Source organism: Macaca mulatta, chromosome 17 (genome assembly GCF_049350105.2).
Source record: "Macaca mulatta isolate MMU2019108-1 chromosome 17, T2T-MMU8v2.0, whole genome shotgun sequence".
NCBI lineage: Eukaryota > Metazoa > Chordata > Mammalia > Primates > Cercopithecidae > Macaca > Macaca mulatta.
This window is the reverse complement of record NC_133422.1, coordinates 60,248,965-60,265,732: the sequence shown is the minus strand read 5'-3', so window position 1 is coordinate 60,265,732 and position 16,768 is coordinate 60,248,965. Positions and strand designations below refer to the sequence as shown.

At 35.4% G+C, this 16,768-nt stretch overlaps 1 long non-coding RNA gene across 1 annotated transcript; it reads right to left on the bottom strand.

The window, feature by feature from the left end:
• Positions 1-3,243: 3,243 nt before the first annotated feature.
• On the bottom strand, positions 3,244-14,304 carry LOC106994301 (uncharacterized). The gene is made up of 3 exons (XR_001440844.2): positions 14,108-14,304; positions 5,650-5,712; positions 3,244-3,608 (listed from the first exon to the last, which is right to left on the bottom strand). It is a non-coding gene; the product is annotated as an uncharacterized LOC106994301 (long non-coding RNA).
• Between the last annotated feature and the right edge of the window lie 2,464 nt (positions 14,305-16,768).

The window sequence follows — 16,768 nt, the reverse complement described above, 5'->3', positions numbered from 1 at the left end:
GTTCAACCTAGGGCATGTCTGCAACAAGGGTGTCAGGACAGGGAGTTTATATGAGAGTTTAAGGAATTTGGCTTAGGGCTGGGCTAGTTTCTTTCAGTGTTTTGGGAAACTACCTAAACACTTTACTCAGCGCCCAGGAATGTTCAAGACACTCTTTGTTTCTAGGTCAGGACAAGAGAAAAAGTCAGGGGACCTGGGAGATCCTACAACATGTGTGCTTATTTGCAATAGCTTACAATTACAGGTGGAGAAGCAATGCATAAAAAAGACAAAGGTAAAAAGTGAAATATATAAATAAAACCGTGATCAAGTAGGAATAAGAAGCAGATACAAGAAAGAAAAATGTATATTAACAGATAAGTTAAAAGGAAAACAAGAAACCCTGTGCATAATTGATTTGTAATCTAAACGCAAAACATATCCTTAGCCTAATGTAAATATATTTTTAAAAGTGAGAAAGTCTGAAAAAAGTATAATCACTCTAACTTCTTCAGGATATGTTTGATATTCTACTTCTATTTCTCTATTCCCAGAAGCTCAGTCAACTGTTTGTACTTAGAGGGTTGTAGCTTTGCATTCCTTCAATTTGGGCATGTATAGGTAAGGGCATATCTTTAGCATTTTTGCTTTACAGCAAAAATCATATTACTGGTTTAGTGAAAGTTGTGTTTATTTACTTACAGAATTTTTCTCAGTGTAAGAATGCAGTAGATTTGTAAATCCATTAGATATTAGGAAGTTATTTAAAAAATGAGAAAGACTAGAGCTGAGTATAATCTAATTTCTACAAACATGTGCCACAAATGAACAGTCTACTCTCTTATTCATCTGTCTATCATCTACCTATCATCTGTCTATCTATCTATCTATCTATCTATCTATCTATCTATCTATCTATCATCTATCTATCTGTCTCTACCTTCCCTATCTTCCTACCTATAGCCATCTTTATTCTTATATCAATGAAATTTATGTACAATAACTCTTCATGTACTTTGCGGATTTTTCTGTAATTATAATGAACTCTCATAAATTCAGAAAATAATTATTTGCATTTCCTAATTAAATTTTCTAGGAAATTGACCATATGGTACAGCATAGTCCTTAGATGCTGCTTATTCTGGTCTGGACTGGCTTGGGGAATGAGTTTGACTGGCAGGTAGTGCTAAAGAAACCTAGGTTTAAAGCAGCACATAATCTGCTTTGTAACATAACTCACTGTTTCTATTATCACCCATGAGTTTAGTTTGTCATTTGAAAAAATTGTTACTATCCTCACTAATGTTTTTCTTATTGTACATTAATACCTTTCCTTATCTTATTTTTCCACCTACATATATTAAAATAATAATAAATTTGTCTCTAACTTAGTTATTTTTCTGGGTCATATATGCTTTGGAGTCTAGTGTCTGCCCCAAATGTGTAAAACAAGCACAGTATCCCTTCTCTACTACATATTATAATTTTAGTCTATAAAGCAATTGTGGTTTGAGTATGTCCATTTAAAAATTCAGGTATTGTCAATGTGATCGCATTAAGAAGTGGGATGTTGAATGGTAATTAGACCAGGAGGGCTTCTCCCTTGTGAATGGGTTGAAGGCCCTTATTGGAGAGGCTACAGGCCACATTCAGTTAGCTTACCGTTCTGCCTTCCTTGGAAGCAGATATCAGCCCTTACCAGACAACATAACCTACTGGCACCTTGATCTTGGACTTTTCAGCCTTCACTCTATGAAAAAGACATTTCTGCTCTTTATGAATTACCCAGTCTCAGGTGTTCTGTTATAGTGCCCAAAACAGACTCAAACAGCACCCAAATACTGTTTATGTTCTTTTGTGTTCAATTGTCATGGTACTTTGACAAAAGAGAGTAATTATTGTATCAGAAAAGTAGTCTTTTTCAAATTTCATATTCAGCCAATAGAAGTCCCCAAGTTTATACAGCAGGAATTCAAATAGCATTATTTCATTCAATGTCATTTTGTTATAACATTGATGAGGAAATAATTAATTTCTGGCTGGGGCTACTGTCTGAATAGAGTGTCCACATTCTCCCCATGTGCTTTTCGAGGTGCTCCAGTTTCCTCTTACATCCCAAGATATACACATTAGGTGAATTTGTTTGTCTAGATTGTCCCATCTGACTGCCTGTATCTGTACGTGTGAGTGCACCCCAAGATGAGTCAGTATCTGATCCAGAGCTGGTGCCCGCCTTGTACCCCAAGCTGCCTAGATGAACTTAGGCGACCCTCAACCCTGAACTGTAATAATTGGGTAAGTAATTATTACACTTGTTTTTATTAATTTTTCTTAAATGTATGTACACCTTACACCTTATATTTGTTTCAATGTTTAATATTAAAAGTGTTTTGGGTCATTTTTCAGGGTTTGATGATATTTTTGTGACCCAAGTATGATGTGAGAACTTAACTCTGGTTTATACCAAGTGGCTTATGATAAAATAGATTTTATTATAGTTTCCAAGAACCTATCAATAATGTTAAGTGAGGAATTACTGTATTTATAATTTTAATTTGGGGAAATTCATTGTATTAAATAATGAAACATCATTCATAAATTTAGGCCAATTTTGCCTATTAGTTTGGTATGTACAAAAAAGTATATAAAAATATATATATTATGCACAGAATGCTCCATTGCTTATCTTATCTGCATCTGAAATATTAAGATATTTCAGAAATGTGAAACTCCAAAACATTAGCTACTCCAGTGAGGGAGATGAGAAAGAACCCTGAACAGGCTTTTTTTTTTTTTGCTTTCCAGTTTATTTTTTTTAATAAAAACACAAATAAACATTTGAAATAAACAAAAAAATAAGAGGCAGAAAAAAGAAAATAGGGCAATGGAGACAAAAAGAAAAGAAAGGAAAAAATAGAAATAAAAACATAAGAGAGTGGAAGAAAGAAGAGGGAGAAGAGGTAGGGAAGGAAGAAAATAACGAGGGATTATAATAAAAATTATATTTAAATAGTGTCTAAGTTTATATGTGCCTCACAACCAAATAGAAACTCTAGAAAGTCATTGGAAACCCACTGGCTTAGAGGTAGATATACTTCTTCTTTTATTACTGAACTTTCTAATTTTCTTAATCAGCATGTAATTTTTTGTGCATAAAGCCATTCTGGTATTTTAAAGAGCTTTATAAAGGATTTCTAATTTTTCCAGATTCTAAAATTTTACAAAAGCCTAGATTTTGCCACTTTTAAAACATTCAACACGTTGTAAATTAATGCACCATTTTATTGTTAAAATCAGCCTCATATAAAATGATCTGTAGCTGAACAGGAGCAATAGCAAAGGTGTGAACTACTTCAAGGAAGTGCTAACTTCAGAGCCCAAATGAGAACATTTAAATGCTAAAATTTTTAGCAACAGCAAACAGATGTTTCTGCAAAATATCTTCTTTTTTTTTCTGTTTTCCAAACTCCTTTTTCTCCGTACATTCACTTTTTCATTCTTCCAGCTTGGACTTTTCTGCCACTTTACCAATTTTCAGTGCCCATTCATCCTTGAAATGTTTCATTTTAACTTCTCCATCTCTCTTCCTCTGCAGTAATTGCAATGTAAGTTGGGCGTATGGTTCTACTCTAAAAAGTGAATTTAGTATTGGTAACATGTACCGGGCTGATGGCACTGCAAACTGAAGGCCATTGTTTTAATCACAGAAACTCACACATCAAACAACATCTATCACAGTGCCTGAACAACTATTCTCAATTCTCAATGATTAACCCTTTGGTGTAAAACATAGTGTTAATTTTTTAAATGACTGCATGATATAGGTATATGCTTGACAATACATATTGTATTGATGGTGACAATCCAATAGTAATTAGGCACTATTGAATTTGAATGGCTCACAAAGGCAGAAATCTACCTATTAATTGTAAATTCCAATTAAATTTGTGATTGCACAGAAATTAACTTTCAAAAAGAGCACAAACACACGTGTCAAAGACAATTTAGATGATTCTAATATCATCAACAAATTCTATATAGCAAACATAAAGTTCTAGTAATGTATCTTTTTAAATATAAATGGAAATAAAATTATCTTTTCTCATCCATAAGTGATTATTTGTATTGACAATTTGCCAACTCCAGGATAGTTTTGATACTGTCTAAAATATCACCTCATCCCCACAAACATCAACTGATGGTGGTTTCATGAAGTTAATAGAACAAAAATGGGCCTAAGTCTCAAAACGCCTGGATTTAAGTAAGGCACATCTTCCAAGTGAACTAAGTGTATGAACTTGTACAAATTTTTTTAGTTTTCTGGGCATTACTTCAGCCAGTGTAAAAGAGTGGTAAATAATCACAAAGATTCCATGCTCTCCTAATATTCTCTGACTAAAATGGCCATGGGCTTTTGTATCTGTAGCAAAATCCCTATTGGATAATTAGAGAAATCTTGATAGTCTGTCTCAATATATCTTTAAAAGAATATGATCATTTATGAGTAGTTAGAATGAGGAACTTTCTCTATGTTGTCATTCGATGTAGCCCTGAACTGAGTCTCTTTCTAAATTATGATCACATCATAAAACTTCACTCCACCATTACAGCTTACTTTGTACTTTAATGTGTTTTGCATATCAAGATTCTCCTTAGAACGTAAATTACCATAGGGCACATCATACTTTATATCAGCCATTAGCGAATATAAGAACGCAGATTGGTTTATAATCAAAACTTGCAAGATAGAACATAATATATACATAGGGCTACAGCCTTGCCTTTAAGGAAGGGAAGGGGACCAAAGAAGGAAAGAACAATTCTTAGCTGCTAACGCAAGTGTTTGGTGGACTAAAAGGTTTACATTTATCAAGGATTAATGTGGTTATGAGATAACTTGAATTTTAATTATGTGAGGTAAACAATGACTGAAGGGAGATTTAACTTGAAGGGAAAAAATAGTAGAGAATGGAGCTTGATATCATTAAATATCAGTATTAGAATAACTTGCTGAGATTGAGGGATTAATATATAAGGATTATAATTGATACAAATGGGTAGAAATTACAAGAGGGAATTACACTGAAGTGTTGGCATAAACTTCTTATATTTATAGTTATTTGAAGACAGAATCATGTGTTTATAAAGACAGCAGTGTCTTCATTCTTAGAAATTTTATATAAAGTTTGAAAAGTCATTGTCAGAATTTTTTGTAGACAAGATGCTTGCCTGAAATGAGCATTTAGATTAATATTCTGTAAAAATAGTTTTTAACGTGGATCAAACTATTCATAACCCTTATTGGTATATGATGTGGTAATTATAACTTAACATACTTTTACCTTTAATTTATAGTACTTTTTTCTAAACCATATCTCATAAATGAATGCCCAGCTTACCCATATGAAATATTGACTTTACCTTTATAGAAAATTAAATTTAGTACAACCTTTGTAAGGAAATCAATGTTCCTATTATAAATACGTATGAACTCCACTTGAATTATAGCAATTAATTATTTTAATAAACATGAGGGTGTACTATCATTGTCATTTTACAGATGAGAAAATACAGCATCTGAATTGAAATAACTTATCGAAGACTACAAATTTAGAAAACAGTTGTGGCCCAGTCTTTTATAACTTCAGAATCTTGTCTGAAAATCCTTACCATTTCTTTCCTTGTGATGTCAAATATGCATGGTGTGTCTTGAGCAAGCTTTCAAGCAAAGATCTTTAAAAATAGAAGAGACAACAAGCTATCTAAATGATTCAGTTACTTTTTTATATAAAAACACTGGGGTGGATAAATTATCCCTGGAATTTCTTACTGCCTTTATGATGGTAGAGATAAACTGAAAAAAAAAAAAAAAAGAAATACAATGAAGAAATTTGCACACTGTTATTAGATGAAAAGGTTCTTGCAGTAACTTATTATAGAAGTCTGTGAAAAGTAGAATTGATTTTTATCAGTCTGATATTGCTCAGAGGAAATAGTCACTGCTTAACACACAAGAATGAGCTAAATTGCCTCTAAGCTGCCATCATCTATATGAATATAGAAGTCAAATTTTAACTACTTTTCCTGGAAAAGATACATATGATGAACATTAAAATAAAATACACATGGTCTTTTCAGAAATTTAACAATTTTATTCAAGCCAGAGACTCTGCCAATTTGCTAAGAAACAAGAATTTTAAGAAATGTTAGGTTCTAAATACAAGGCTATGAGAAAAAGTCTAGCATTACCATACATATCTCAAGATGGTTTTGGATTGAGTATTTTAATTTTTTGAAATAGCCAACAGCTTGTTGGGAGATAACCTAAATTAAGAGTTGCTGCCATGAGAATAATTGCATTTTCCCACCCATTAATATTGTCTAACATTAAATCTGCATTCATTACGGACCAGTGAGATAGGCAGTTTTAGTTATTTTTTTTCCAATTATAGAAAAACAGTAGAAACTATTAAATGTAGACAGAAAAATTATACCCTCAATGGAATGAAGCACTAATAAATCATAGAATAACAGTGTAGGCCTAGTGTTATCCACTTTTCTTTCTTTCTTTCTTTCTTTTTTTTTTGTTTTTTTTGTTCTTTTACTAGTGGCTACTTCATATAAACCTTATGATGAAATCACATTCAATAGAGTTTGGGGGACTATTGGATTAACTCAAGCTGTCTTTTCCAAAAAGTAAAACATAAAAATGCAGTGTCCATGGTCTTTAATAATTATGTGGTCAGAATTCACAAATGAGGCCACTGAGTTTCTCTTTTAATTTTCTTTGGTTTTCCTTTATATTACTAGAGAAAAGTTTGTATTGGCTTATAAATTTGATTTGCAGGCACTGCAAAGCTCTTCAGTTTATTAAGGCTTTCTGGTAAGATGCTCATGACTGACACTGGAAACCCATCATGTTGCTTCTTTCTGCTACCTGAGTTCATTGAGATGTTCTGAGAGCATGGCATATACTTTCTGAACATTCCTAAGTGAAAGCTGCCTTATCACCCTGAAGAAATACTTCCAAAATATTATTTTTGTATGCTTGTATGCTCTTCTTTCCTCCATTACTTTGTTTTGTATCTTAGAAATAGAACCAGTAAGTTGAAGCAGGAGAAAAAAATTGGAGAAAACAATTTAAATCACTCCTCCTTAAACTATATAATGTGAATATATAATATTTCCAGAATTCCTTAAAATTTGAAAAAAATTAACTGGACAATCATATTATTGATAAATCAAATAACTTCTTCCATCCTGCTTTAGTCACATTCAATAAGAACGGAATACTTTCTTTTTAAAAATCTGCAGTTTGATCTGAGATATTAATTCATTTAGGGGGTCAAGGCTGCAGTGAGCCATGATCATGCCACTGCACTCCAACCTTGTCAACAGAGCAAGCCTCTGTCTCAAAAAAATGAATAAAATATTAAAATAAATAAACAAATATAAACAATGTTTTAATATATAATACATATTTGAATGTACCTTAGTGTTTTTCTTACAATAAATATCAAATGATAATGCACAGTCTATAAATACATGACTGAATGACTTCAGATAATGATAGTAATATCTTCATGGAGAAGAAATCAGATTTTCTTTAAGCTTAACATTTAAAAAACACAATTGTTCACCCCAAATTTAGAGAAAATACAAAGACTAGCTAAATGTATAGCATTAGAAGCTAAAGTCTCTCTTTGGCCACTTAAAACAATGCCATAGATTCCAATAGCTGGACACATGTCAACAGAGACAAGAAACAGCTGATAATAGATGAGTCTCTCTACCCAATTATTTAGCATGTTAAATGAGAGCCATTTCATTTTAGGAATAACATCTCTTGTTTATGTCATTAATCCCTTCCTTTCTCCCTCAGTACCTTTCTCACTTCCTTCCTTCCCTCCTTCTTTCCTTCTTTCCTTCCTTCCTTCCTTCCTTCCTTCCTTCCTTCCTTCCTTCCTTCCTTCCTTCCTTCCTTCCTTCCTTCCTTCCTTTTCTTCTTTATTGATGATTGCTAATTGATTACTAGGCCTTATACTAAGAAGCAAGACACAGTGGCGAATGCAATAATTGTGGCTTTGTTCTTCACAGAACTAAAGTGACTAAAGTGTCCAAATTATCTAAGAGTCTAAAGTGGAAGGCAGATGGCTATCAAATTTGCATACAAAAACTCTACAATTTTGTACATTGTAAATTATATAATATTATGGTAAGTAGGATGGAGCCAATGGCCAAATATTTTGAAATAGATTAATAGTAATAGCAAATCCAGTAACAGCATTAGATAGGGTAGTTAAAGACGGCCTCTCTAAGAAAGTAGCACTTAAATTGATACTTGAATAATGATGAAGAGACATCCATGAAAAAGAATGATTGTGGGTATGGGGGAGAATTATTCACACAAGAGAACAGCATAAACAAACAGAATCAAATACTCCAATATGTGAAAGATGAGCAGTGCGGCTAGATGGTAGTGAGTAAGGAGAAGAGTGAATTGGGTCTTCTACGGTGTTAGTAGACTATATTGTCTATGTAGAGTATACTTACATAGACGGTAGTGTCTATTGCACACCTAGGCTATATGATAGAGTCTATTGCTCCCAGGCTACAAACTTGTGCAGCATGTTATTGTGCTGAATTCTGTAAGCAATTGTAGCACAGTGGTATTTGTGTCTCCAAACATATCTAAACATAAAAAACATACAGTAAAAATATGATATTATAATCTTAATGGACCACTGTTCTATATGAGATCTGTCATTGACCAAAATGTTGTTATGTGGTTATGTGGTACAAGATTTTATTTCCAGGTCACATTCTGAGGTACTGAGAGTCAGTGCTTTAACGTACTTTTCTGTGAGACAAAATTCAACTCATAATAGCCACCTATCAAGGAGCACAAAGAGAAAAGAAACAAAGCTTGGAAAAAAATTTGTGGAATTTCAATGTGTACATTTCTTTTGGTGGAGACACTGATAAAGATTGTGGAGTGTTAGCTAGAAGTAAGTCAGCCTGTATTTCCACCACGTTAAAATAAGAGAATGATTTAAGGTAGGAATGGTAAAGAGCTTCAAGTCTATTGCAAGGAATAAGAGGAAGGCAGAAACAGACCTCAGCAACAAATGTAACTCAACATTATTCAATAAAGCAAGAAAATGTGAAGTATCTTAAAAAGATTAACAGAGAAATTATTATTATTATTATTATTATTGTTTTTTGTTTTTTGTTTTTTGTTTTTTTTTTTTTTTGAGACGGAGTCTCGCTCTGTCGCCAAGGCTGGAGTACAGTGGCCGGATCTCAGCTCACTGCAAGCTCCGCCTCCCGGGTTCCCGCCATTCTCCTGCCTCAGCCTCCCGGGTAGCTGGGACTACAGGCGGCCGCCACCTCGCCCCGCTAGTTTTTTGTCTTTTTTGGTAGAGACGGGGTTTCACCGTGTTAGCCAGGGTGGTCTTGATCTCCTGACCTCGTGATCCGCCCGTCTCGGCCTCCCAAAGTGCTGGGATTACAGGCTTGAGCCACCGCGCCCGGCCGAGAAATTATTATTAAAATATTGTTTTGTAATTTAGGTTTTGGTGTGCTCTGGACACTCAGTAATGAATAACAGCTAATTTCTAAGACTAAAGGGATTCTGTATGGCTAATAAGCCCTCTGCTTTCTATGTATATGTTGGAATGGGGAAAGGTTCCATCCAGCTCACTCTGGAAGGAAATACATTTGGACTTTGATTTTACATTATGTACAAAAATAAATTCTGTCATCCCTAGTGACATAAATGTAGAAAATAAAGCAAATAAAAATGCAAAAAGATAATATAAAAGCTTGTCTTTATAATCTAGAAATTGAGGATTTTAAAAAATAATACTGAAATGTTGAAAATTATATAAGAAAAGATAGAGATATTTGAATATGTAAAAAATATCCAAAATATGGCAAGAGATGTAAACAGCATCAAGAGTCAAAAAATTTGCCTTAGTATTTCTTTTGCTAAAACTTACAATACATAAGAATTTCTACTAAACTAATTTTACAATGACAAAAAAATGAAAGGCTTAGAGCAGGAGTGGTGTAAGGCAGAAAAAAGAAGACAAATATGTATATTTTAAAAGTAATATCACATCTTATTTAAGTAAAAGCATGTGTGTGGCATACATGCATATATGTCGATAGAGAAACATACCATTATAGTCTATGAATAGTACTTAATTTAGGATGATAAGAACTTAGCAAGTTTACCTTCTTTAACATATTAATATATTAAATTTGAAAATAAAGCAGAGAAAAGCAATAAATGTTTTGTTGTGAAAAACTGAGCAGATCCAGCTTTTCCAGGTATTTTGGGGGGCGTTCAGTTCACTTTATCTTGCACTAGTTTTTTTTTAATCTACTGAATATTCATGATCCTTCTCTGAGCTAGGGTTTAAAAATGAAAACTATACTTGTTCTTATGGGACTTGTATTCTAATGGATAAAATAGATCTGAAAACAAGTGCATTATTTTCTACTGTAACAAGCACCATAAGGTTGATCAAGAAATTTACAGATAAAGATTTTTTTTATAATTCTCTTTTCTTTCTTTTGTCAACTCACACACATTTTGGCCCTAGACAATAGTTCTATTTCTAAACTTCAAATCTTGTCTTAAAGTTAATAAAACAGGGAAATGTACAGGATATTTAAAGGTTGGATTAATAAATGAAAGCAGTAATAAAAATTAACTTTCATAAACATGTGAATAAAACATGGAGATCACAAGAAGGTGTGTATTTTTATTAATATATGCATTTTTCACTGTATTAAAAATGTAACTCCATGTTTCTCATGATAGTGCATAAATATGGCTCAATTTAGTAAAGATAGATGTAATTCATTATAAGACAGGTTAATTCAATGTTCTTTTGAACCCACATTACAGTGTATGTCATTTATGTGCCTTGTTTGGGAAAGGAATAGCTCAAATTAGTTCCATAAGCAATTTGGGTAATTTCTCTAGCTGTCCAAAACTATCAAATGAAGAACAACATTCTACAGTATTGCTTTCCCTGTATTATATGCAATGAAATAAGCAGAAAAGTAATAGAAAACCATGACAAATACGGTTTCACATTTATTCAGTATAGTTCTAAAATACTCCACAAGAAGGTCTAGAGAACTGAGGAGGTGGAAAATATTCTCTCATCACGTTCTTGCACTCTCTACATAAAGCTGATTTGAAGGAGGAATTGCTCAGTAAATAGTTTCTACAGAAGCAGTTTAACCAGTTTCCTAGGGAGCATAGTTGCTTAGGAAACTCAGATACAGTATGGCACAGAGGCTGTGACTGGACACCTGCTGGTGTACACAGTTTCATGCTGCCATTTTTATCCATTTCTTCTCTCTCTCCTGGCTGTGCTCTCATATGGCAGAAGTGCAAAGTTGGGAAACCAGTGCAGTTCTTGGCGTTGGGTGAAGGAAATAAAATTGCTCATCGGTTTACTATAAAGACCACCTTTGGTAGATAAATTTGTTTTTGAGAGCAGATTAGGCAACATGTTTTCTACCCTGCAAAGACTTTCCATTGATCATCGGGATAATCTCTGAGGATTTACCACAATTACAGTCTTTGGAAGCCCTGGCACATTAAGAAATGGTAATTGAATTTCATGAGGGCCATTTTCAAATCTCTGCTCATTTGAGAAAATAAAATCAAGGACATAGGTGTATGAGGCATACTATAAACCTCAGACTAGTTTCCTAAAAAAGCAATCTTGTATTTCCTTTGAAATATATAATTCATAAATATAAAATATATGTCAGGGTACCCCTTTGAGATATTTCAGTCAATAAATAATTCTGATGTTAAATAACTTTTTATTTTTATATAAAATAAAAGTTGCTTGAATATCAAATGTATATGTTTTTATCCTTCTATCTGTATAAATAAATGGGTTTTGGCTTTTGTAAAAGATTGGCACCTCATTTTCAGTTGGTATTATTTTAAAATGTGAAATAACAATGGTAATGTGGGAATGTGTGCTGGAAATGTGACTTGTGGTCTCTGCACACCAGGCTGCCACATTTAGCAGCTGTTCAGTAGACATGAGGAACTAAGCAAGAGAACACAAGCCATTGGACTGGGGACCCCTAGATGACACAGCGTTATAAAAAGAGACCAAAAAAAAATAAACTTTGCAATTAGTCAAGAGCAATCCCTTAGGTCTGAGGCTCAGCATTATCCATGGCTTCTGTATTCTGTCTGTGAAGCTTTTAGAGACAGGCAATCACAACTATGTCTCACAAATTTTGTATTGTATCAGATTATAGTAAAATCAGTGATATTTTAGCAGTCAACAATCTCAGATATTGAGAGAGTAGAAGAGAGAAAGAGTGGGCTAAAAACTGAATTCACATGACTATAGAGTTAAAGTGGAATTAAAATAGTTTTACTTAATGTTTAAATTTTCCATTAATTTTGTGTGCTTTGAAAGTTAATAGAATCCTGAGACCCTATTGTTACCACACTGCTTGCTTAGGATGCCATCACACTTCTGATCTGCGTCTTCTTTTTATGTCAAGGTTTCCCTGGGCATAAAACACTCATGGGCATTTCCATCTTTCTAAGAAAAAAAAGTAAAGGTCTTACAGTGGCCTACGTGCCCCTCAGCAATCTGGCCTCTCTTTCCCACCTCCCTCTTGCACCCTGCCCTGGCCTCCTCACTCTTTCCTTGTGTGCTCTGCATGTTCCTGCCTCAGATCCTTTCCCTCTTATTCTTTCTGTCTTGAAAACTCATCCCCAAATAGTCGATGGTTCACTTCCCAGTTCCTTCAGGATGCTATTGAAATGTCATCTTCTTAAGAATGTCTTTTTCTATTCCCTTGTCTAGATGCCAATCCTCAGCCCTCTTTATCCCTTTTATCTCTCTTTACCTTTCTAACCATTTTCTTCTTAGCATGCATCATTACATGACATACACACTTATGATTTTGTTCAATTTACCAAATAGAATATAAGTTGCAAGTAGAGGCTCTTTATCTTATTCACTGCTATACTCTAAATATCCAGAAAACTTCCTGGAACCTATCAGATGACCAAAATATTAGTGGTTTGGATGAATGAAGAGATCTCAAGTAATTGAGATATCGTTCATAATCAGGATATTGTTCATAATCCTCGGGAGTTACCTTAGATAACCTACTTACTTTCTCAGATTTTCTGACTGTCTCTTTTCATGAAAGAGAGCAGAGAACCGACTTCAAAGTGTTCCTTAATAACAGATATTCATCTTTCGAGTGGCCCCCCATTGTATTAAAAAAGACAGTTTATCGATCCTTCTTGAGGACTTTAAAATTAAACATATGCACCTCTTTGTCTTATTAATTGACATGGAGACCGTAAGAGGAAAAAAAAAGCTGAAAATAAGCAAAGCATGCTAATCTATGTGTTAATAGTCTATGCTATGGGACACAGTCTGCTTTGGTTGTTTGCTACTTTTAAAAATCAGGTGTTAGAGATAAATATATTATTGTCATAATGACTGAAACAATGCTAAAAATGAGTTGGAGGGTGGAGGATAAAGTTTCTTGTCTTAGCTTGAATTTCCTCAAACATAGACTTGAGATGAGGCATTGTGTGCAGATGGTTTGGGAAGCGATGCCAGGGTGCAGTAGGGAAGAACTAGGGAGAGTGAGGCAGGGAGGAAGGGAAAAACAATACCAACGTGCATTTTTTAGTTTATCGTTATGGGCAACAGATGCTTCTAGGAAGCATGCAGGATGCTTTTCAAGATTGTCCAATCCAATAATTTATCCATCAGCTTTCACTTCAATTGATCAAAAATTGCTTCTTCAGAGTGTTTATTCCCGTCTTTTTGAGTTGTACTTTCTGTGGGCCCTTCCTCCTTTGTCCTTGGAAGAAATCATGGGGGAGGCATGGGGCATGGACACCTGGGATATTAGTAATAAACGGATGAAAACCGCACCCTGCACTCAATCCATATGCACCCTGCATTAAATCTTCTCTGTTACTTAGTCTTCATGGTCTCTACAAATGATTTAATATGCAATGGTCAGCGAAATAAGCTACAGAAGCTGCAATCATCTTGACTCCAACTGGCCCCCAGGTTGTTAGTGATATTTTTCACCTCACATTTCTACCACCAATCCTAGATATGCCAACCCTTCAAGCAGCATTTCATCTGGCCTTCGTTGCTTGCCTGATGGAGTGACCCAGATCTTCATCTCTGAGAAGTCCAAGCCCTTGAGTTCCTTGACCCTAACCTAAATTGCTCCCGTTGTTTTTCCCCATTCTACTAGGCATGGAAGACCACCAGAGGCCCAAGAGGAAGTTCCAATGTCAACACATCCTCCCTGCCACCATTATGTAATAGAGAACCCTATTCTACTGTGTTCCCTACCACAAATGTTCCCACCTCTCATACCTAAGAAACCAAGAAATGTAATCCATCAGAGCCTAAGATTTCAGGGGAAGGAAGCCTACATTCCTCAAGGTGACTGGCAGTGGTGGTGAGAAAGGCCAGTCTTCTTTCATCAATGAACTTGTATGTTTCACTATTCGATTCAAATTTCCTATTTCAAGAAATCATATCAATGCATACACTGTATTCTTGCAGACAACATTGCAACCCTGAGGAGTGTTTTGTTAGACATAGTACCATAGTTGAGTCTTTTATAATAAGACATCCCATTATACCATTAGCCTGGTAATTCTGGATAATATGACATAGGATAGAATCAGTGGATCTCACAGTCATGTTCTCATTGCCACCCTATCTTTTCTATAAAATGGATGTTTTAAACTGAAATGATGTCACATGTTATAAATCTTAGATGTTGGTGTTGTCAGTAAAACTATGGGCAGAGAAGGCAAATCAGTACTAAAGTAAGAGCTAATTTTGTTCTGGTTGAAACGCTTCCCTCCAGGATACAAGGGCTGGAAATAATTATTTTGTCATGAGCGACTGAATTAGTCTCCTTGGAGCCATTAGCACCATTTCCTGGGCTCAAAATTGATACCTGTTTTGTCAACTTTAGACTTTCAAACATCAGTGGAAGGTAGATCTGGATTTTTTGAAAAGAAGCTTAAACCATTGGACCTATGCATAGCTTTCCTTTCTGCTGCCACACTTACTGTATTCATGGCTTCTTCCACAAATACTGGTAGTCAAGAAAATAAGCTGACTGATGCCCACTTAATGCACTTAATGGCCATCCTGTCTATATGGTATTTGTTGTTGTTGTTGTTGTTTTTGTTTTTTTTAGATGAAGTCTCGCTCTTGTTCCCCAGGTTGGAGTGCAAAGGCACAATATCGGCTCACTGCAGTCTCCACCTCCCAGGTTCAAGTGATTCTCCTGCCTCAGCCTCCGGAGTAGCTGGGATTACAGGTGCCCACCGCCACACCTGGCTAATTTTTGTATTTTTAGTAGAGACGGGCTTTCACCATGTTGGCCAGGCTTGTCTTGAACTCCTGATATCAGGGGTCCACCCGCCTTGGCCTCCCAAAGTGCTGGGATTACCGGCGTGAGCCACCATGCCCTGCCAGTCTATTTCGGTTTTGAACATGTCCTATGTGATGTGTAAACTGTAGTGGTCATTAACCTGAGGCACGAAAACTTTTTTTTGTTGTTGTTGTTGTTTTTTGAGATGGAGTCTTGCTCTGCTGCCCAGTCTGGTATGCAGTGGTGCAATCTCGACTCACTGCAACCTCTGCCTCCTAGGTTCGAGCAATACTCCTGCCTCAGCCTCCCATGTAGCTGTGACTACAAGCATGTGCCACTAAGTCTAGCGCTAATTTTTGTATTTTTAGTAGAGACAGGGTCTTGCCATGTTGGCCAGGTTTGTCTTGAACTTGTGACCTCAGGTGATCCACCCTCACCTCGGCCTCCCAAAGTGGTAGGATTACAGGCATGAGCCACTGCTTCCAGCCTTGAGGCACAAAAATCTTCACCAGCATAAACATGAGTACTGCTCCTCCAGGCCTCTTTGATTCTGAACTCCTCTCACCTCGTTCCTTTCAAGACCCTCACCAACTGGCTAGAGAAGTGAGCCACCAAGTTACTCCTCCAAGGTTTGCTCACAATGAGGATTCCCCCTGGCACCAGTCTTTAGTGTCACTCCTTGTTATGTGTTGAATTGTGGCTCCCCAAATTATTAGGTTGGTGCAAAAGTTATTGCGTTTTTTTCAATTACTTTCAATGGCAAAAACCACAATTACTTTTGCACCAACCTATATATGTTGAAGTTGTAACTCTTGGGACTGGTGAATGTGACCCTAATCCAGTAACTGGTGTCTATATAAGAGAAAGGAAAGAAAGGTTTGGATATGGAGACACACACGAGTATAATGTCATGTGACAACAGAGGCAGAGGTTGGAGCAATGTAGTTGTAGGACAACACATGCCAAGGATTTCTGACAGCCTCCAGAATCTAGGATGAGGCAAGGAACACTTGTTTTCTACAGCTTTGAGAGAGAGAATGACCCTGCTGATGTCTTGAGTTCAGAGATCTAGCTTCCAGAACAGTGAGAAAATAAATTTCTGCTGTTTCAAACCACCAAGACTATGGCATATTTTTACAAGAGCCCTAGCAAACAAATAAACTCCTCATTGTTCTGTCTTGATGTGGTTTTATATTTTCAGCTTGTATTAATTTATCAGGCCAACCTATCTGTGAACTAAGCTTCTGTCAGTCATAAGGCCAGAGATATGAGCTGAGAAAGAGACTTTGTTCAAGAAGACAGGGCTTATTACCTGCTTATGTAACTTGTGCCCTCCTAATGTTCTCCAGCC